Raw genomic sequence first — 22,625 nt, 5'->3', positions numbered from 1 at the left:
CAGATTTGCATAGCATGAATGCGTCTAGTTTTCCATTGTAATGTAAGGGCAATGTATGTTAAGACTCAGGTTAGTTTCAGTTGTTTTGTATTTATATGATTTTCTGCTTCATACAGTGAACTCTTACTCTTGTTTCAGATACCAAAGCATAAGCATCCAAACAACAAAAAAATAATTGAGGTATATATGCTCTCAACTTTCTCAGTGTTTTCCCAGATTCAGTTTTTAAATGCTGTTTTGGATGCTGGATTTCTCTAGGCAGTTTTCTGAAGTTTATCTTTTTAGAATAATTAATTGTGAAATGTCTCTGTTGCATAACGACACCAAAGGACATGTTTTTGCCATCTCCTGCACTTGCTGCTGATTTGTTCTGAAGTGTGTGAATAAAAGTTGCTGTTCAGGACTGCAGGAAATCTTAACACTGGCTCTAAGATGGTGTTAGTGTGAACAATTTTTGGGGGGTTTTCATTAGTGATCATAGCCCACGGTGATTTCTATGTAGTCTGATCTCTTCTGAACCCAGACATGTTGTTGTGCCAGAATTTCTACAGCAGAAGCCAAAGAAATTGATCTTTAGTATAATGGGCAGATAGCGATTCTCCATCATGGAAAAGTGATGGTGATGATACAAGAGATGCTTTGGGTAGCGTAGAGCTTGAGGTATAAATGACTCTCAGGCAGCAGAACAGCCCTGTTGAGCCTTGCACATTGAGGTTGTGCTATGTCAGTACTTGGGCTGCTACTTACCAGTTGTGCAAGCAACTCCAAGCCTGTTACTTCTTCGTATCTTCTCTTTCCAGGCACTTTGAACCTCTTTAAACTCCTTTCACCCCTACTATTTGTGAAATTATATAGGGGAGGGACAAAGAGTTGTGAGGGTGTAGTGGGGTTGGTTTCACTTCTCTGGTCCTCTAGATGCTTTGGGCATTTAAGATATTTTCTATCGTGTTCAACACAACCACAAGTGTCTTTCATGTAATATGACTCCTAGTCTGTCAGTTTGTCATAAAGTGACAAAGATGACAAATACATCCTCTAAATATTTTTAATAAAAATATTTTAAGCATGGTAAAATAATGCCGCTTCATAACTAATTCTAGTTATTGATAGCAAGTGAAAACTTACAGCATTTGATGCAAAATGACAAGTCCTGTCACATAGCCACTGATTAATATTTGTTACAAGGTTTATTTTGTTTGAAATATTTACTCCTCAAATAGAGTACAAAATCTTCTGATGCTGATAGTTTGTCTACCTTTAAGCAACTTTTATTCCAAACTAATAAACATATAGCTTTTTGATGTATTTCAAGGCACAGAGCTGAGGCCTGCTCCTTAATGAGGTCTTTGCCATCCTTTTTAAGAGCTTAGTGCATTGAAATGTGGCAGTGCAGTATTGTGACTATACGTCTTTATGGGGGCTTAGGTCTTGTATTCACTTTGTCCTTTCTCCACATATATGAGTAGCATCTAATAGAATAAAAATACTAACACAGTCCTCAGGGGGATGTAAAATGCAATATAATTGCTAAGTCCAGAGGTAAGATTGCCCAGAGGAAGGTGTGGGTGGCAGCCACACATGTTGTGGCAATCCCAGGTGTCCACTCCAAAAAAAGAAAGGAACCCACCATCTGCTCTCCCCTGAAGGAGTACAACATACCCCTGATGTGTTCTAAGGGTATGTAATTAAGTCCCGGTACCTCTGAGGGTTACTTTCTTGAGGCTCCTTAACCAAGATGACTGTTTTGACTTTGTATTATCCAAGTGATTTTAAGACCCACTAAGCAACATCAAGCACATGATATGTTCAGTGCCACATTGAGAAGTAAAAAGCTGGGTACATATTGTGACATGTAAGACAACTTAAATTGCACAAATTAGTCAACAGCTGCTTTAAAGGCTCTTGATTGTACACCTGGGTCTGTGTATTTTCACTTCTCCAAAACTTCCAGGATTAAGACAGATTCTCATTCTGCAATGACACCTTTAATGGCATAGTTGTAAGCGATGTCTCTGGCTACAGTTTTTGCACATCTGGTGCGTGACTCTCTCAGGTTCCAATCCCTCTTAAGCACGAGATAATCCTTTTCCTTGTGACAGGTTTCTCATTTCAGGTGCTTTCAGCATAACAACCCAGAATTTCTCCCTTGCCATCTTTTGAATCAATAACTTTAAAATAATATTGCTGTTCCCATCTGAATGCAGGTCTGAAACTGCAATCCAATGTAAGATGAATATCCAGGGGAAAAGAGGAACCTAACTGTCATCAGATTAGTTCACTGAAATTGTAACCTGGACTTCTCTTGTTATAACTTAAAAATGCAGCCAAGTATATGGTATGACCATTACTGTACAAGAAGTATTAAAAAAGGCAAAGAGGAGGGGAAAAACTTTTTGTCTGGAGACTTACAGAAGCCTATTTCTTAATCTGCTGCTCAGCCTTCCCATTTTGGGGTGATGTCTTCATTTTGGCACACTTTATGTAGATTCATTTAAAGGGGGGGGGCGTGACGGGACCCAGAAAGATAGTCTAACCTCACAGACAGCTCTTACCATCATGGCTCGAGATGCTGTGCTCTTAAAAAATGGCAAACAGCTGTCATCACACTTAGAAGCAGTTCAGGGGTGACATTCTCCTGGCAAAGGTCATCTGCTGTTGTGCAAGACAGGTTAGTACATAATTTTTTGTGAGATTGGAGTGAAGACTGCATCAGCAAAGCTCTCTGAAACACATCAAGGTACATTATCTTTTCAGTAAAGCAAGGAGGATAACAGGTTTCCAGGTTCTGGCATGGCTGATGAGAGTTAATGTCCCTCAGCAGTGATGCGCTGCATAAACTGTCACCCCACACCATATTGAAAGTTTTCTGTAGGGAATATTCCCCAAATTAGCACCCTATTTCACAATAATTTTTGTCAGAATTCATACTCTTCAGGACAAAACATGTGGTTGCAGTGGGTTATAACTTCAGAGCAGTACCTGAATTTTTATCATAAACTGTGGATTACTATTAGTGGGATCTGGGCAGACAGTTACTAAAGGTGGATCAGATACAGTTAGCCATGATAATGCACCTTTTCTGTTTGTATATACATGTCTTAGCATATATATATAAACAATATATATATATGTTTTCTGTTGTCTAGAGAAAAACCCTGCTGACTGGTCACTGCCCTTTAGCAGTCAGCTCCTCCCAGTCAGGCAGAAGATGAAGTGGGATGAATAATGACAGGCAGGAACAGTTTTGTTTGGAATTATGAAGGATAGTGCTATTAAGCACATCTCACCCTGAAAGACAAAATCTTGTAATACACTTTCTCTACTTAATTTCTTTTCTTGCTCAAAAAGTGGCTGTAAACATCTTTTCATTTTAAAGTTTAAACAGTCATATTATGATTTTCCTCTGTACTGCCAATTTTATTTTTTCCAGTTGTCCTTTTTCATCACTCATGCAAATTCTACTGTCATACAAATGCCATCACAGGTTAGCGTGTGCCTCGTGTCAGTGTTAACCATGACTCTTGGATGTATTTTAAAAGTAGTGCTGAGTAAATACAGCCATAACAGATAAGGGGGGGAGAGGGAGGTGGGGAGAAGAGGGGAATGTTTTAGTGAAAACAAAACTGGATTTTCTCTTTTAAGGGTTGTAGGACAGGAGTAAGAGAGAGAAAAATATTTCCTTCCCCCAAAAAGAATGTTGGGGTTTTCTGTTGGGCATTTGGTAACATGCTCTTGTATTTTACATTTAAAGTTTTAATCTGGAACCTATTTTAAGCAATAAAAATTACATATTGAAAGAGAAAAATCAGTATATCCCAAATTATTTGACAGTGCAGTGATTTGACACTCCTTAATTATTCTTCCAACAATTATTTTTGTTAAAGCACTTCATGGAACTTAAACACTGGTTTTTGTCCTTCCAATTCGTAGTTTTTTCTTGCTCAAAATGAATAACCAAGTTAAAACTATTAATTGTAGGTAGAGTGAACCTTGGTTTCAAGGTAGAGAATTTTCTTATGATGACATATAAGAAGCATGTAGTTGATCGGTTTCTATAGATGCAACATTGTAGTAGAAATATCGATTAATTCCAGAATATGACTTGAGGACAGAAAAACCCATGATGTTGTTTTCCCACTAGTGAGTGATAAAAGCCACATTAATATGCCCATGGTATTGAGGAGAAAAAAGGAATAGAGTGCAGTAGGAGTGGGTGAAATAAAGAAAAAGAAAAGTAAGGTAGAAGCAATGCTTGCTTCTAAAGCATCTTGCATTTGTGCATGAAAGTACAGTAATGATATGAATAGATGAGCAGTAAAGCTGATGTTTAAAATATCTTCAAAACAGGAATTTTTCCAGTACATCTACTTGTGAACAGCATCCTCTTGAAAAATTGTCCTGTTTGTGTGTGGTTTTAGGGCTTTTGGGGCAGGAGAAGGTAGAAGATACTCCACTGATATATGGGTGTTTTTCAATGGAAGTCAGTGGAGTTTGGTTACATTAACTGAACAATTGACCCTTGTGCCGTTAACTGGAAGGTTTAGCTGTGCTATTTGTAGGGCTATCATCTCATGTATCGATGAGAGAGATTGAGACAGACAGTGTGGTAAAAATCTGTGTTATGTGGCCTTGTCTTTATTGAGAGATCTGGGAGAAAGCTGTCTGAAGATGAGAGATGGAGTTAGCCACAGCGATGAATCAAAATGTGTTGAGTCGTGGTGTCTAGCCTTCGTTCCTGCAATATCTGCCCTGCACTGCCCTGTCTGGCAGCCCTCCGCTCCTGTTACAGAGATGGGATGCAAAGCCACAATACCAGAACACGAGCAGGTCTGCAGGTGACCGGAAGCCAGCCAAAAACTCAGCTATCCAGGCTGTCACTTAACATAGGGGAAGAAAGCCCAAATTATGGGTGCAGACCAATGAATCGCCTTTTTAACATTAACGCTATGAAGAGCTGGTTCTGGTCCCGGTGCCTGGGAGTGCGGGGCTGTACCTGTCACTTCTGCGCTGCCTGTCCTTGAGGCTGCTCGGGACTGGGACGGGTATGGGCACTCATGAGGGCAGCTGACAGAGGTCAAAATGTAGTAATATTTCAGATATGTCTTTGGTCTACTCCAGTAGCAGTTCTGCGTGTGATGTAGGCACATCCTGTGGGCAGGAGGGTGGCATGCAGCCAGGTATGTCAGCATTATTCCCACTAGGGATTGCTCTGTATCAAAGTTTCTCAGGTGTGACAGGTTTACATCCACTCTGCTTTGTCAAAGGGATCAGTGTCCTAAAATGTAGCCTTGCTTTTAGAAAAGGCAAATAAGTTACTGCAAAGTGATGTTGCATCAATTAATATAATCGTCTGTTCCTAAAATGTAGCTTTTGGTTTTAGTTTATTTCAGATTAACTGGTTTAGCTCCATACTTTTCAGGCCATTAGAGGAAAGCAGCAATTTACAGCAATAGACTGTAACCAAGTATCACTCTCCAAATTACTCTTATTACACACAGTTGGGCCACAGGTTAGTGGAGAGAGAGATAGATGAGTTTACAATTGGCAAAGTTTATAGAAATGTGGAACCCCTTATGTGCACACAAAAATGAAGCATATGGTTTTAATTACAAGTCTTCCAGATAGTAAATTATAGTAAGATGTGACATCTAAGGGAAAAAGCTGACTGCTACTACAGCTGAAATGCAAGCCATGCCACTGCACTGCATCTTGTTACAGGAGATATAATTTGGTATAACCATATCCCAGAATCCTGTAACTGATTATATTTGGTCATGTCTTCTCATAAACGAAGGGGGACAAGATTAGTGATGGGTGAAACTCCAATGGTTTAGAGGTTTGGATCAGCAAAGCTTAATCCTAAAATGTCCTACTGCTTACTTGAACCCTTTGATGTATTTTTTTCTTCTGTCTGTTTCTGTGCAGTGCAATCCACAAATCTGAGGCCTTGCCCTTCCTTTCTACTCATCCAGCCTAATCCTCCCATCCATCAGTTTCATTGTTTCAAGCTTCTTACAGCAAGCATTATCTGCCCTCTTGTATTCCCAAACCAGGCTGTGAGCCCCATTTGCTGCTCTCACCTGTACTGTTTTTCTTTCTTTCCTTTGGTCTTTTCAAAGGGTGTGGTCTTCCCAGGTGTCTCCCTGGCAATTCCTGAGCAAAGGAAGGTGCTACAGCTGATCAAGATTATGGTGCATAGAAAGAAGCAAGCACTAGGACCCACTTCTTAGGTGGAAAACATTGGCTGAGAGAAGCAAAAAAGTGGATAGTGTTGGAAAACCGAAAGAGGCAATAGAGAGTCAGAGTAGAGACAGAAAAGAAAGGATGTATAGTGAGATGTGTAGGGGAACAAGGAGAAAAAAATGTTTGAGGCACAGGCAGTGAAACACTGGCCAAGAATAAGAGATTTTACTCTACAAACTAGAAAGGGATTAATTATCCAGTGTAACATGTAGGCCATGTTGGACAGTTACCTTTGTGGTTTTGATTTGAAAATACTCCGGTTTCAAGTAATATAAATGTTAGCAGTTCTTTTAAAAATCAGCAACCTGCATAGCAGAATCTGCAGGGAGAATTATATTTTGTTAGAGCATAGAGACTAGATCTGAGGTTCTCAAACTACAAAATTCCTGATTTACACCGTGACCACAATTCTCTACACAAAGTACAATTCATCAGTTTAATGATATAAAGATTACCTTAGCCATTGCTCAGGGCAAAGGCAGTCACTCTGTAATGCTGACATAGCAGTGCTACATCCTCTGGACCACAACATGGTACAACCACACTTACTGTTCGGGGAGGATTCCTTTCAGCTTGGGAGTTTTATTTGCTTGTTTGCTTCTTCTTTTGCTGTTATAACAGAGAAACTGAGACTTTGACCAATGTGGTATGACAAGTATTTGTTATCACATTTCACTGCCCTGCAATGGTAGTTCAAATAAAATCCAGATTTTGCATGCTCAGCCCATCCAGGCTGAACATTTCCATCTGTGACATCCTTCCACCATAGTCAGTGTGATGTGTTAGGGGGTTACTGTGTATATGAAGAGCCAGGTTTTCACAAGGGAGTCTTGGATTTTCAGTTAAGGGTATCTGACATTCCCCAAAATGACTAACCTAAGCCCACGACCACACCATGGCATACCGCTGCTCAAAGCCGAACCCAAACATGAACAAACTTCGTCAAATCCAAACATTTGAGATGGGTATCCAAGTTCTTTTGTGTTCTGGTTTTATTTCTCTGTCACAAGCAACGAATGATTGCTACATGACAGGTAGTCTCACTAGCAGAAACACAATAAGAAATATTAAAGAAAAGTTTTGATTGTCTGTCAGCATGTCCCCTTAGGAAAAACTGCCACATAATAGCTGACACTGGTCCTGGCTCCGCACATTTATGCCATTTGATTTGATGTGAGGCACAGTGAGTTGCAGCTGGCAGATATTATTGCAATATTGAAGTATTTTACCGGGTAATGGTACATACAGGCAGCATGGCGTATTCCTAACAGTTTCTGTGTACTTTCAGTTCAATGGTACAGTTGTATATATGGATACTGAAGTGCTCTCTGCATTTAATTGACAAGATCTCTGCAGTGATACAGCATGTTATTTTCCTTACCACTGCTCAGGTAAACTGACAGTAGAAGTATAATGAGTATAAATTAGTTATAGACCACGTAGGCCATATCAAAACCTTCAGAATGTGTGGAGTAAGATTAAAAGCCTGAGATTTCATGAGAGGATGTTTGTGTAAGTTTTCAGGGCAATCTATGGAGGTATTCGGCGTGCAGTGAGTTCCTCAGTATTTCAGCTTTCAGTTTTGGCTTCACATTTTCTGCTTTCTTCCAAAGAACAATGAAGCTTAGCAAACCCTGTGTAATTTAACCTGTGGTTCTTAGTGTACCTTAATGTAAACTGTTCCTCTTGGATTTAAACTTTTTTCTTTTAATCTGGAGCACAACTAAGTTGCTCCCTTATGATCAGAAGTATAGATCTTGTTTGTCCTACTAAGTGTTTTAATAGAGTACTTGGCATCTAGCAGCTCAATATAAGACTTCCAAATACATAAGTTATCCTGAAAAGTTGACTAGTTGAAGTCCTTCAGAATATTTGAGAAAGCTACTTCAAAATATGACTAAGTATTGTAGAGTTTAAGATGTTTTTTCTTTGAATTGTACTTAAAGTGCTTAGAAACCTATTCTGTTGCTCAGAGCAGACAGCATCATGCATGGGCAAATGGGCCTTGCTGTGGAGGAAGTGTTCTCAAGATAAGTCAAGTATTGTGGCTTTCAAAGGTCAAACTTTTAACGGAGCTTATTCTGTTCTACTGTTTGAAAATAGAAACAAAATATGGCTACAATTAACATCCAACATTTAATCAGATGCTGTCCTCTCAGCATTCATGCAGTGTTTGTTTTGGTAAGCTACTTGCCAAGTCTGAATGCCAGAAAACCTGTGAGAGAAGAGAGAGGAAGGAGGAATCTAGATATTACAGAAAGGTCAATAATACTTTATATCTTAAGAGGCTATGGGAGCTGTACATTTCCAGTGTCTGTGGAGGAGTAGATGAGGAGGAATTAAAAGGAAAATACCTATTTGTATCATTCTGAAGCCTTAAAGTTTTGAATTTTTCACAACTCGGAGGTGTATCAGAGGAACAGTTTAGTTAAGTGCAAGTATGCATTGCTAGCTTGGGCAGGATGAAATAATAGCCAAGCATCAGTGTGTTTCTTAGGATGGACACAGGCACAAATGCTCTCACACTGCCCCCCGATATAGTATGGAGTGAATGGATGTTAATATGGGAGAAGGGGTGAGAGCTGCTGAGGAAACTCTGTTGGCCTCCAACGGGTTACAGGAGCATCAGGAGGCCTCAGGGCGGAGTAGAATGTCCTGTCCACAGGAGCTGCTGATGCTAGAAAAAGTTTCCCTTCACACTAAGAAAGATGGAATGTTGAAATGTTAATGTTTGGGTTCATTACAAAACTTTTAAAAAAAAAAAAGAGAACAAAATTTGAAACACTTCACCTTATATCAACTCTTGTTACATTAAAACAAGTTGAAATACTACCTCAACAAGTTGTTTCAATAATGATCCATCAAAAATTTAGAAGAAATCAATGTACAGCTGTGAAAAGTTTCCATTTTATCAAATCATCATTTTCTAGTGGAAAACCTGTTCCAGTGGAAAAATTTCTACAAGCTTCAGTAGAAAAATCCCTGGACAATTATGCAGTCCAATAGCTCAGCAAGAGCTGTCTCTCCTGCCATTTTATATTCTTTTGATGAAAGCTTCTACCTCCTATGGTTTTTGCAGTTTATTCTTCTACTTTTGCAGTGTCTCTGGTCAATAGAAGAACTGTTCTTTCCAAACACAGGAGAATACTCCAAAAAGAGAAATCTACTGGTATCTGTTTCAATTGTGCATGAAGACTCTTTGGGCTAACGCCTTTCTTTGTGTTATCCTATGGGAAGGCAAGATTTAAGGCCAAATGTTCATGCAAAGGAAGTTTATAAATGACATGGGAAGGTGCTTGTAGGGAGAGTATAGATTCACTTCCTTCCTCACTGAACAGAACTGACTCCCCTGACACAGCTGAGCAGCCACAGCTAACCAATGCTGTTGAGAGTCAATATATATTATCATATTTTCAAGGAAATGCTTTGCTATTAGACTGTAGAAAGGGGAAAAATAACTTGAATAAATCAAGAGAAACTGACTGTTTCAGAATGTAGGAAAAAAACACCACTGAATTGGGCAGGTATATATATCATTATGAACTACTGGCTAACATCTGGAGTTTTTATAAACATGAAGTGTTTATTAATGATGTTCAGACTTTTTAGAGTCAATCCTATATAGAAATTAGTAGTTTAATAACAATGCTACTTGTAGAACATTCTATATCGGTTTACCAAGTGCCCGCACACCATCTTTCTCAAGAAAATGATTCTTTGACTCTTTCACTATGAAACAGAAGCAGTTAATGATTTTTTTCATTAATTGTTCAATTCATACATTGTTTAAAAAAATTCTTCCCATTGAGATGAATTTCTGTTGAATTACCTCTTTCCAATACTCTTAAACATCTATCACTTTATCTGACTTATTTTCAACAAAAGTTAATATTCCACTGAATATGAAAATCTATTTTAGAAATGGTTTTTGCCTTCTGGAAAAAAAACTGGCAGAAATTGGAAAAGTTCAAATATCAGAAGCTCTTTTCTTAGACTAGCAGAGACAAACACAATCCAACAGGGTATCATGTGAATGTCACAAGCTCTAGGCTTAGGTTTGCATAATTCTGGAAAAGGGGCTTTATCTACAGAAACTGAAATTAACTGGCCATTGGGGAAGATATCATGGGAGAAACTGGCTCTGCAGCCTGGCTTGGATGCTCTTCTGTGATGTGGAAGACCTTGCCTGAGACTTTAGATTCAGGAGATACTCATACAGAGCAGATGTTTCCCCCAAGCAAGGGAAACCTGCTCACTTTGAAGGACCAGCTGCTTCAGGAAAAGTCAGGCGTCAGGCTCACAAATGCAGACTTGCTGAGCTGAAAAGCAAGGATGCTGAGGGACACTTATTCAGACCAAACAGGACTAGCAACCCAAGGCACAGTTTTATTGTCTTAAAAAAGTGGGAGCAACGGGAAAGCTCTGAGACCAAGTGGGTAGCATGTCATATAAGATCAAGTCTCATCAGCCTCTGAGCAGGCTGAAGAGATAAAAATTAAATACCTACCAGTAAACAAAGTCCTGCTGAAGAAGAGATCAGTCTGGCCTTGGGCTATAGGGTGTACGGCAAGGAAGTAGAGACAAGGCAGATTTCTCCAGGGCTTCCTTCTGTCTGTGCTGTAGGATGGAGGGAGCTTTAGCTACTTGGTGTATATCACTAGACTGTTGTAACCATTTTCTTTGTAATAATGCTATTTATCAAGAGGAAAGATGGCAGGTGCTCTGGGATTCTGGGGAAATTCCAGGGGATGATGTGTTCGGGATAACAAGTCCGGTGAAGATATACAGCACCAGCAGTGAGACATCAACCAAGAACCTCAAGGCTGTCACTGTAAACAGTTCCAGGCACAGAGCAGTCAGCCAGACGGATGCCTACCAGTCCCACACCAAGCACCAGAGCAATGTCTTGCAAATGCCAGCAATTGCAGGGAAATACCTTTGGAGGCCATGTACTGTATATGAGGATTGTCTGGTGTCCACACAGATAAGGAGCCTGGATGTGGTTGAAGACAGAACTACATTTTCTCAAATGAATTATTCACCCTGGGTTAATAATTTGACTAAACTCAAGAGTAACAATTGCCTTTTCAAAGCTGTGTGAGCTCCTAGTCATCTGCTCAGAAAGCAAGAAAAAGTTTGAATAAGCAGGAGAAAGTTAAAATGTTGTTTTCAGTCTTCACAGAAGCGTATACATTTCCTTCCCTGACTCCCAGGTGAATAAAGCACTTGCTACGAGAACATCTTATGATTTGCTATTTGGTCTGATAATATTCACACTGAACACTTTTATACTGGTCTTGATGTACTGCTAACCATCATAAAAGTATAAGGAGCATATAAGCTACTACATATTGCATTATTCACTACATTTTTCAGTTCAAGTGTACTAAGCTTATCTTTTCAGTGGAATATGATTATAACAAAAATCTACTTCTTGTGCTTGGATTCATGGCAACTGTACGCACATGCACTGCTGCCTCCATAAATACAGACCTGGCTTGTGCTTCAGTGAGATGAACTGAAAGCAGGCACTACAGTTTCATTGACAGTCATGCAAGACACATTGTAAAATGAATTAAAGGACACTTGGCCATCATAGATGATTCCACTTATTCACATCACATCCCTTAGCCTTCACAGATACCACCTAATTGGTTCTGAATTATCATGTTTAACCTCAACAAGCTGCCAGAGTTGATTGCGCAGGTTCACTGTGCTGCTCAGCTCAGCTGTAGGGCTTATGACAAGAAAGGAGCAGGGGAAAACCAAAACTTTTGTCTTCTGAAGTAAGGATATGAGTGGATATATTGGGCAATTAAATGCCACAGTTAGCTGTGCTACTTACCCCTCCACACCAGGGAGGCTGTCCCGTTTGCCATATAGTTTATAGGTGCATAAGAAGAGATGGTCCTTGCCCTGTAGAAAAGATAAAATCAATGGAATTTCTTCTAAAGTGTTCTTCTGACAATAGGTATAATAATAATCTGAGATAACTAAATCTTTCTTTATTAGAGAAACCACTATGATATTAGCATCATATTGATATTAATAGCCAGCATATGTGTTATATGCAGCTAGGAAGTTATTAATATTTCCAATTGTTTAAGGTAAGTTATCCTGTAGGTTTTAGTTTAGTTTCTTTTGGATGCATTCATTCAATAACGCCTTGTAACAAAAGTCTGTGCCTTGTGTTTGAAGCCCCAGGAAAGCTCCTGTTGTATCTCCTGTCTTGGAGATTGTGTGCCTTGCTAGATTATCCGAATGATCTGTGGGGCAAATATTTTTGTCAGCTTACCTCATACATCTAGTGAAATGAACACATGAGAAGAGAGAAATCGTTTCTGATTTCTTCATTTCCACACCACCCTAAGGCCATTAATCCTCACCTCCAGCCTGCTTACAGTGTGTTATTGCTCCACAGGTGCTGGCCTGGGGACAGAAGAAGCCAAATCCTATTTTAAAAACAGATGGCCAGAACCATATACTTAATAAAATATTAAGCAGAAGTCAGTATGAATCCACCATTCCAACAGCTTTACCTTTTGACTCTCACTGGATCCCTCTCTCCTGGGTATATTGCATTGCATATATTTTCAGTGCTCTCTAGATGCTCCTAGCTGTCCCTCCTCCTCCCCTTTTCAAAACACCTTGTCGAATTAGGAGCTTTTTGCTGCATCTGCAGCCTGAGCAGTCCTCTCCAGAAGAGATCGCCTTGCCTAATTTTCAGTTCTGAAATGTTGATATCTCTGAGTTAGCTAACCAGATTCCACTTGAAGATAAAAATTAGCTTCTTTTGGCATGTTAGGTCATAAACTTAAGACAGTTGTTGAACTGCTTCTTTCTGTCTTTTAACTGTAATGGACTGTAGGTAAATAGTTCATAGGTGGTCATGCTTCATAGGGAAACACCATCTAGCAATTTTACTAATTTATAGCTATTAGGGAAGAACGGTCTCTTATTTGCAGGTTTTAAAGTTGTTTATAAACGTTATTTCAGATCCTTTGGGCAAAGCCTGCAGTAAAATCAGTCCCTGCAGAAAAGTCAGACCTATCTCATCCGGTTTATCCGCTGTGGTTTCTCTTCTAGCCACTTCTTTTTCAAACTTTTTTGCTTTTAGACATATTCAGGTTTTATAACTGTCAGCAAGAAGGGAAAAAAAGATTGTGTGTGTGAAATACAATGGTCTAGAGGAAAGTTAAGAGTGAAATATTTGCTAATAGACAGCGACTTGGCAGCTCTGGAGCCAAAAAGCATCAGCCTGGAAGCAGCAAATAAAATGTCCACAAATATAGAAAGTAGGGACCTGAAAGAGAAAAGAGGGACCCAGTCATGACAGCAAACAGAAGGACAGAGCTAATTTAGGTTTTTTTTCTCTTGCATTTACAAAGCTTGTCCTAAGCTAGAAAATGCATTTCTTTTCTTAGCACTTCTGTCCTTCATTCAGCAAATATTTTGTCTGGCTGCCTTGTGTTTGCTTCTCTCTTGAGCAAGCAGAAACTATGCCATCAGCTCTGGAAACAGTATCAGACACTTCACTAACACATCAGCTGACATTTAGGGCACAAGTTTTGGGGGGCTCCGATTCAGAGGATGTTTTTACAGCAAAGAGGCAGATAACATTCATTCCACTTCTGACTTTACCACTCCCTTTTGTAGGTAGGTATTTAAAATTAGCCTCTGGGCAGAGGAGAGGGCCTTTCGTTATGAAAGCAGACTGATGAGACTGTCTCCATCTGACATGAGCGCTCCAATGCCTCCCTTTGCATGTTAACAGAGCTCTGTTGAGGGTGTGATATTGGTGTCTGTAATAACACAATAAGAAAAAAAAACATCATCAGAGCGACGTGATGGATTTGGTTGTTGAAATAGATACACTTGCCTTGATTTATCACACGATCACCTAAACCTCCTCTGATAATGCTGCCCAGCTCAAATCCCTCTTGAAAACTAATCTGCTATCAAAGTGAGTATATTCTAAGCAGTCAGTGTGTCACACACCAGGGCTTACTCTCTGGGGCTTGGGCACAGCTGTAAGAGGCGGCCGAGTCTCTGTATGGTGCGAGACTGAAAAACCTTCCCTAGGAAAGAGGTGCAAAAATGTCATTAAATGTTTAAAGTAGTATAGGAGTGATCCCAGGAGAAGAAACATTTAGAGTATTGCCAGTACGTAAAAGTAAAACCAGTGCAGGTGCCATTTTAACAGTTTTGCCTCTGTATCACGCAGAAACAGGTACAGAAAGACCCAATTTTTTGTGCTAGGGTGCCATGGTAAATACAATTAAAAGTAAAGAGGAGGGTTAGGACTGAAGTGCAATGAATACTAAGAAGTGGTCAGGGTTTTTTAATTTGTTTCCTTTACTTTAGGGAAATTGTATCAAATTTTTCTAATGGTAAATCAAGATTTCAGCAGAATCCCAATTTTCTCAGAGAAACACATTGCTTCAAACTAGTAATTCCAATTTGTCAAAAATCAGGAGAAAAAAAACCCAGCTTTGGTTTTCATTTGTTTGATACAGATAGCTGTCAGTTTGAGTCACCACAATGTCTTGTGTAAGTTAAAATGCAACAGTTTAATGTTATCATTTTTGTATATTGTTTTTTGGTACATCGTCCTGAGAAAGGAAATAGAATCGTAAAGCAGTAGTTTACTAATGATGTGCATAGCACTTCAGTGACACAGATTTGCAGTGGAACAACTCCATTTTGCTTAGTTTAATTGAATCATAACATTTCAATGCTAGAATATCACATTTTGGTTTTAAAATAAAAAAAAAAAGCCAAAAACATTAATTCTTTTTTTGTCTTCTACTCTAAACAGAAATATGCTTTAAGAAAGAAAGCAACTTTTAATCCTGATTCAGGGAGAAAAGTCAGAAACTTCCCATAAGGCAGAAATTCAGATTTTTATTATTATTTGTCTTTGAGAAGCGTGAGTCAAGATCCACTTCTTGCCAGATAATACAGTGGATAAATATTGGCATTGCTTTTGCATAGTGCAAGTGTTAAGTGATTTGGGAATTTTGGTTGGTTTGTTTTTGCTCAGTGTTGTGCGTTGGAAGGTGGAGGGGGGCACAGGTAGGTATTTTAGCATAAATTATGATACTTGACATTTCTACCCCTTTTAACTGTGAATGGCTGGATCTAACTTTAGAGAGATATTACTCTGGAGGAGATAAGTTTGTGTTATGCCTTTTCTTTAGGCCACTGAGACTCTGTACCCTATGAAGCGTGTATTATAGAATACCCTTCTTATCCCTTTACCTCTAACTTCACCCCTGCATCCAGCCTGAAACCCTTTTTACTACTCAAAAAAAGCCAGGAAGTTTGAAGAAGAGGAGCTGATAGTCATCTCAAGTGTTGTTAGAAGTGAGCACTTATTAATATTTTAAATAACTGAATATATTGCAAGTTCTGAAGAATTAAAATTAGTTTTAAAGGCTCTATAGATCAAATTAATTTCTTGAGTAGAATTAGAAATGACCCGTTCAGGATAAAAAGCCACTGGAAAATATCCTTGATACTTTTCTAATTCTCCTCAATACCTTTCTTGTTCTTCCCTTTCACTAAAGGAGATATATCTTTTATTTGAATAGCACTAGATACATTTCAAATAGAAAAATAGCTTCAAAAGTATGGAGCTTTCCTCTTACCATCAATTATTAGAGCCCTCCAGGTGTTTAGTCTTCTACAAAATTACAGACAACTTAGGTTTTTGACAGATTCAGGAGGGGTTATACAGCCAAGAAATTCACCTTCAACCTCAAAAGACCTGTCTTCCCAGGGCAAGCTCGGTTTTTTTTGTTGGTTTGTGTTTGGTTTTCAGGTTTTTTTAACTCTTTTCCTCTGAGGCCTATAATCCTTACATATTTGTGTATAAACTAGGAATTTATTCAAGATTCTGTAAAGATCTCAACAACGAGCATTATTGACCTTTTTCCTGCAGTTATGTCACACTGTAAAGCTTTTGCAAATGGCAAAAGTAGAGATTTTCAGAATGATCATTAAAGAGAAGAGGCTGTGAGACACACTGCCCTTGTTGTAACCAGACTTCAGGAACAGCCGATGCTCACTGCTCACCCAAGGACAGCCTGGCCAAACACTGGGGGGATAAATACAGGTGGTTTCTGAGAGATGAGGGCCCGTAGCACTGCTGCAGACACACCACCTCTGAAAATCAATTTGGACTTGTATTCTCTTCTATTCTGTTTCTTTCTGAGATTTATTTCAGCTGAATGGTGCCAGTGTTCTCTTTATTATGGTCTCTTGGAGCCTACAGCCACTTTAGCCAACCAGCCCTGTCTAACTCTGTCTTCTGTATGTTTTGAAGTTGTTTTGGCTGAAGGAGGAACAAGTGGTAGCAGAAAAAGCCTCTTTTTCTCCAAGCCATTGCTGGGCTTTAAATTGTCTAATACTGGAAACAGATCAGAAAAGAGGAGGGAAACCCTCCAAAGCCCTTCTCTAGGACTGCTCTGCCTCCACCTTCAGGACAGGCTATCTGTGAAGATCAGATTATATCTGAGACACAGCAACTTCTCAACACATGCCATCAGAATCTGCAGAGCTCTTGCAGAAGCATGCTAATGTCTTTGGGGTAGTTACTTTATGTTCATTTAAAATGCAATTAAATAGAACAAATACTGTGATGAAATGGGCAAGATTTTACATTTGCCCACAAAAATTAGGAGGAAGATCTTTTCATCACATTATAAATTTTATATAAACATTGTGGAAGGGAAATAATATGTGGCAATAATATAGACTGATATAATGAAATAACCGGAATGATGGTATTGTTGTCCATGGGGTCAAAAATTGTTCCCAGAAAAGGATTAATAATTTATGGAAGTGTTTATCCCTATAATTAAATACTGGACCTGGGAGCCACTTCCCGCTTAGTTGTTTTAGTCTGCAAAAATTAGTCCTAAACTCTAGAAAAAGAAAATTGCATTTAAAAGTACCTTTAGAAGGTTATTGTGTTTTCTGCCTAAAGAAAAAGGCTCCTTTGCTCTGATTTAGAATGGGATGAGCCTTATTTTCAAACAAAACTCTGCATGCAGACAAGGGCAACCATGTCATGGAAAGGGAATTAGAAACAAGGAACAAATCTGTGTACCTCTAGTGTAGTTGTAGTTAATGGTAATAACATTTCTTAACAATGTTAAGGTCTATAGTACTAGACGGTGTCAACTGGAGAACACCTACCTGGACACTTAGGTGACAAAGCTCCTGGTTATGTCTTCTCCGAGTTTGAATGAGGCATTTTCTGCATAACGTCACAGAATTAAAACAGTAATAAAGGCAGTAATATTGAATAGTACATTTCTAGGAGCATTTTCTGAACCAGTATCCCTTATACAGCTCTTAAACTCCTGGCATATTTTAATTCTAATCCAGAGTAAAGGGATGAATTCCCATTTCAATGAACTTTACTGGATGAATGCAAAAGCAAAGGCTGCCTCCCATATTTTTTCAGCCTAATGTTAATGAGTTTGATATTAGCATAATATAACCACTGCATTTCATGTCTAACCTGAATAATTTAAAAAAAAAAAAAGCTGGATGCAGAGAGAGAATGGGGGAAGGGGAAAATAGCTTGAAATACAATCTGCCCTGATTTCAACTCATAGGTACTAATCTTTCTTGGCAAGCTGAATACACTGAGTTTGTTTGTGCTGCTGAACACATAACACAGAGCACAGCTAAGCTGGGGGTGGGAAATACAAATTCCCACTTGCCCATGAACAATTGGCCAAGCAGGTCAGCCCTACGATTCATTATGCCCCATAAATCCACACAAAGGTAGGCACAGGGGAGGGCTTCTTCTCTAAATAGCTGAGAAATATTAATAGCAAGAGGGCTTGAAAACACATGTGCCTATGGGAGCAATGAAGAAATGCTAAAGGACGAATCCCTCATGCTGCCTCTGGGTTTGGAAGACCATGAGATTGAATATAATACTGTGGGAGCCACACATACTCGGATAATATCTGCATAGAACACCAATACTCTCAGGTCCTCAGTGAGCTGGGTAGTAAGTCACGTCCCTCCTCATTACCACGATAGAAATATACGATTAAAAGTGCCACAACCAGGCACTATTCAAAAAAATATCTCTTTGTCCAGTGAGCACTAAGATGCAGCTGTGGGGTCATCGTGCAAAAGCAATTAATTATTTTGATTAGCGTAACACTTAAAGGCCAGCTTGCACATTAACTATTTTAATTGTCAACTACAATAGCACTGTGGTGTAACATTAAAGGTGATCTAAAATATGCTGTTTGCTGACAGTGCATGACAGTTCTGCAGACAGTAACACTTTCACAAATGCTCTGAGGCAGGCCACATATTTTCTTTTTTTCCTCTATGTGTAGTTTGAATTAACATGAGTTTGTCTGAGAGAAGTCCAGATGGCTGGATTGTTATTAGTCACCCGCACATACTGTTCTCTTGTAGAAAGAATGAAAATTTAAATTCTGAGAAACAAGGATGAGATTGTGTTTGATTTTGGTTTTTTGGGGGGGATCTGGGTATTTTTTGTTGTTTTTTTTTAAATGTGATTCCATCAACTACTCAATAAAAATATTATTTTTCTTTAATTTGAATGAAACTCCAAGGAAACTGCCCTAGCTTTATTTAGTAAATGACCACTGCCCCTTCCCTATAAACAATCATATGTTTTGTGTCACTCTCCTCAGCTGCCCTTGAATGTTTTCCTGAATAAGTTCTGTATTTTGATATTTCCTTAACCCTTAAAGGTTAGAGGGAACTTGCCAAGAAGTTTCTTGCTTGTTTTCCTACCCTCAGGCAACGGTCTGCCTCAGACTCCCGTACCTTCCTGCATCACCACCTGGGACAACATGAAGTGGCCTTGTTTCCTTAAAGCACAGAGTAAATCCTAATGATAGATTTTTTTCTCTCTGAATCTCACCAGTGTCCTCTGAGGTAACCCTCCTCCCTCAGGTGTCTTTTATCCCCTTTTCTCTTTTGCAAGCCTATAGTTAGATATTTTTATCTTTTTTTTAAGCTTTAAACATCATTACAAGGTCAAACAGGCCAGTCAATATCTGCTGGGGCTGCTGGCTGCTCCTGCAGTCAAATCTAGCCTTCTGCCACCACGTATCCTATAAACCCTTTTTTTTTCATGGGTGATAGTATTTGAATTCAGAGTTTGTTCTGTAGTCTTTTAGTCCTGATGAGATTATGGAAGAGATTTTTCAAAGGCATAAACAAGACTTATATGTCCAAGTCCCATTGGTTTTCAGCAGGAATGGTAGGTGCCAGAAGCATTTTATGCCCTTGACAATCTTTCCCTATATTTTAAACAAAGATGGTACAAATAAAAGGCTCTTTCATTTTAGAGGAATTTGTAGAGATCATAAATTAAGGCTTAGATAGATAAACAATTTAAATCCAGTATGCTTTGTAGTGGAACTATGCCCCAGAGTGCACTGTGTACTAAGACCCAGAGCATGCTTAATGCAACAGTAGTCAGGGCCTTTGCTGATTTACTGCCAGACGTGCCAGACCCAGGAGGATCTCCTAATGTGGGGAGAGGGGCTGAGCGAGAAGCTTGCTGGGGTGGGACAGAGGGAACTGCTGAGGGACTGGGAGATGGCAGGTGTCCAGCGTCAGGAAATTGAATATTTATGGAGAAACCAGATGGAGCGAGGATTTCTATCCCTATCTTTCTCCTCTCTTAAGTTGGGAAAGTCGCTCTCTGCATTACTGCATGACACAAAATTTGGCAGTTGTGGTGACTACTGTGTGAGGAGACTGCTAAAAATATCAAGCTTCCAGGAGATGAAAAAGCAATGGGATATGAGCTACCTAGGCAGCTTTCTACACTTCTCACCTCCACAGATCGAAGTACTTAACTGTATACTATTCATTAAGTAAAATCCCACTGCTGAATTCTGTTTACCAGGTAAAGAGACATTTTTTTGGCACTGTTCAAATTAGTTGGTGTTTCCTGTGCACATGGAAAGAATAGCTAAGCTCTGACTCATCACAGTGAGTCCCCTGCTGTTGTGGATAATGGTGGAGTGGGGGTGGACATGGCTGACTAATATGCCTTTAAATTCCATTCGGGTTGTAAGCTCTTGAGACATAATGATTTTTTAGGTACTCTGTCATGTGTCATAATGTCACATCACATAAGGTAAATATGACTCATGTAATCCGGTTTGATGCATTGCCATTAGAATATGCTGAAGGGTTTTCTGTGCAGTGAAATACTCCATGTGAAGTGGTTTTTTCCCCCCTGCATTTTAGTGTTTCTGGTGGGAACATTTGCAGGAGTGCAACCAATCCTTCCCATTTAGCCTCAGACAGAAGACTCTCAAAAGCCACTTCAGGGTCCCTTGACATGGCTGAGTATGGCACAGTTAAAATGTCTACTGGAAGCAGTGTGAAAGTGGCGAGTTTTGACCCTCAGGAAGACAAAAATACAGCTATTTTAAGAGAGAGAACCTCTTAAATCCCTCTGGTAAACAGCAGGAGTTGCAGTCTGTCAGTGCCTCAAAGTCTCTGAAATCTTTGGCACTGCCTCAGAGTTGGAATTATTTTTTTTCATGTGATAACAGGAAAAGGGGAGGTTTTGTGGGGGGTCTCAGTTTTTGCTTTGCGTTTTCAGTTTTTGTTTTGTATTTAACATCAAGGAGACATCTCACAGTAGTAAGAAACTGTCCCATACAGACATTTTTTCCACTTTTGCTTGCCAGGTAAACACAGCAGTGATTTGGTGTTCTAGCTGATAGGAGGTATGTAGGGAAATAAGGAGGCATTTCAGCAAACAGGTTACAACTATCCCTTAAAAGTAGTGGCTAATTTAAAAAAAAAAAAAAAAAGCTTTTGCATAAACTCCTGGAACAATAGATTGCTATTTCCTTACCCGTTTTGGTGGGGGTGGAGTCACTGAGATGGAGCTGATTATCCCGGCTGCAGGGCAGTGTGGCATTGCACAAATAACACAGCACAGGCTGTGTTTTCCAAGGAGAGCCTTTAGATTGTTTGGAGTCCACCAGGAAGTCAACTCTGCCCTAGTTTCCGATGTGATTCAATAGCCTATTTTCCAGAGACGTCTGGAGCCAGAATAAAACCTGTCTGATAGGACTGCTGAGAATATTCCCATGATTATGAAACCACAGAGGGACAACTTGTTTTGGGAGGTGCACTGACAACTAATGACAAAACAGTATATACATTATCAAGCAGATATTTTTTTTTCTTGGATAAAGGACTGATAATGCCTCTGAGGTGTACTTTATTTATTATTAATTCTCTCTGGGCCTGCCCCAAAACTCACTTCTGCAATGTGTTCACTTTGAGCTGGGCTATAGCCTCATGCACCTCCAAGAAGAGCTTTGGCTTCTGAACTGTTATCTGGTCTAGTTACAGGAGAGAGGATGGTACTTGTCCTTCTGGCGCTGGGCTTCCCCTTCCCACGTACCTCCCCCGCAATGGCGCAAAAAGCTAGCGAGGCACCAGCGCTCTCCACCCTGCCCCTTCTTACAAATGCCCTTGTCACACAGGGTGGTCACAGCTTTCCCTCTCACTTGCTGTCCAGCCCTGGAAAATCATACTAACCTATGAATATCCGGGATATTCATGACAGAGCTTTTCTTCTTTCTCCTGGCATTTATTTCTTTGCTCTACAGTGCTTCCTGCCAGCTATGCGTTATTGCAGTCAAAAAGGCCTTTCAGATGTGAATACCTAGCCTTTGTCTGGAGTGAATTTTCACATAGAGGCACCTGGATGTGAAAAGATCCATCTGACTCAAGTATAGCAGTCTCAGTCCCTATTACTTTGTTCATCTATGTAGCTCCACTAACTACTGCTCGTTAAGCGTTTCGCCTTTGGACTGAGGTTGATGGAATGAGTCCAAGTATGTAACCCATTTTCTTGTGGGAGTGTTAATGTATCCTGAAATTCTAGTCCTTCCCTCTTCGGGCACAACAGAACTTAACCACCAGAGAAGGATTTTGGTTCTTCTGTACACGATGACTGAGAGAGGGACAGGGATAGAGGAACACTTCAGAACATTTCATCCTGACAACAGTATTCCATGGTACTTCATGATGATGCTCAACAGGATGAAAAAGGATATTCTGCTCATCTGGTTATTTTGGAGACAAACTTGCTTGCAATGGGATGGACCAGGATTACTTAGGTAGCTGGAATTTGAATTAGAGTCCCTGAAATAACTTGAGAAACTATTGGCAACATATGAAATCCTTCTAAATTTCAAGTCTTGTCAAGGACATATGCGCAACTCCCACTCTGAATAGTGGTTGTGGGAAGAAAATAAGGATCTGAGGCACACATGTTCTGTATTGTGCACAATGCTGGACACAGGGCAAAGAAAGTCCTGCAGCAGCTGAAG

General features: G+C 39.6%; 1 long non-coding RNA gene across 2 annotated transcripts; it reads right to left on the bottom strand.

The window, feature by feature from the left end:
- Window positions 1–6,102: 6,102 nt before the first annotated feature.
- LOC135313960 (uncharacterized) lies at window positions 6,103–21,226 on the bottom strand. Of its 2 annotated transcripts, XR_010373466.1 has the most exons (6): window positions 21,134–21,226; window positions 17,446–17,506; window positions 12,539–12,672; window positions 12,089–12,159; window positions 10,751–10,860; window positions 6,103–8,458 (listed from the first exon to the last, which is right to left on the bottom strand). It is a non-coding gene; the product is annotated as an uncharacterized LOC135313960 (long non-coding RNA). The 2 variants fall into 2 exon arrangements; XR_010373465.1 differs by having other exon boundaries at window positions 6,103–10,860.
- Between the last annotated feature and the right edge of the window lie 1,399 nt (window positions 21,227–22,625).

The sequence above is a fragment of the Phalacrocorax carbo genome, chromosome 6, assembly GCF_963921805.1.
Source record: "Phalacrocorax carbo chromosome 6, bPhaCar2.1, whole genome shotgun sequence".
In the NCBI taxonomy this organism is placed as follows: domain Eukaryota; kingdom Metazoa; phylum Chordata; class Aves; order Suliformes; family Phalacrocoracidae; genus Phalacrocorax; species Phalacrocorax carbo.
Note: the sequence above shows the minus strand (reverse complement) of the source record. Positions and strands in the feature narration are given on the sequence as shown.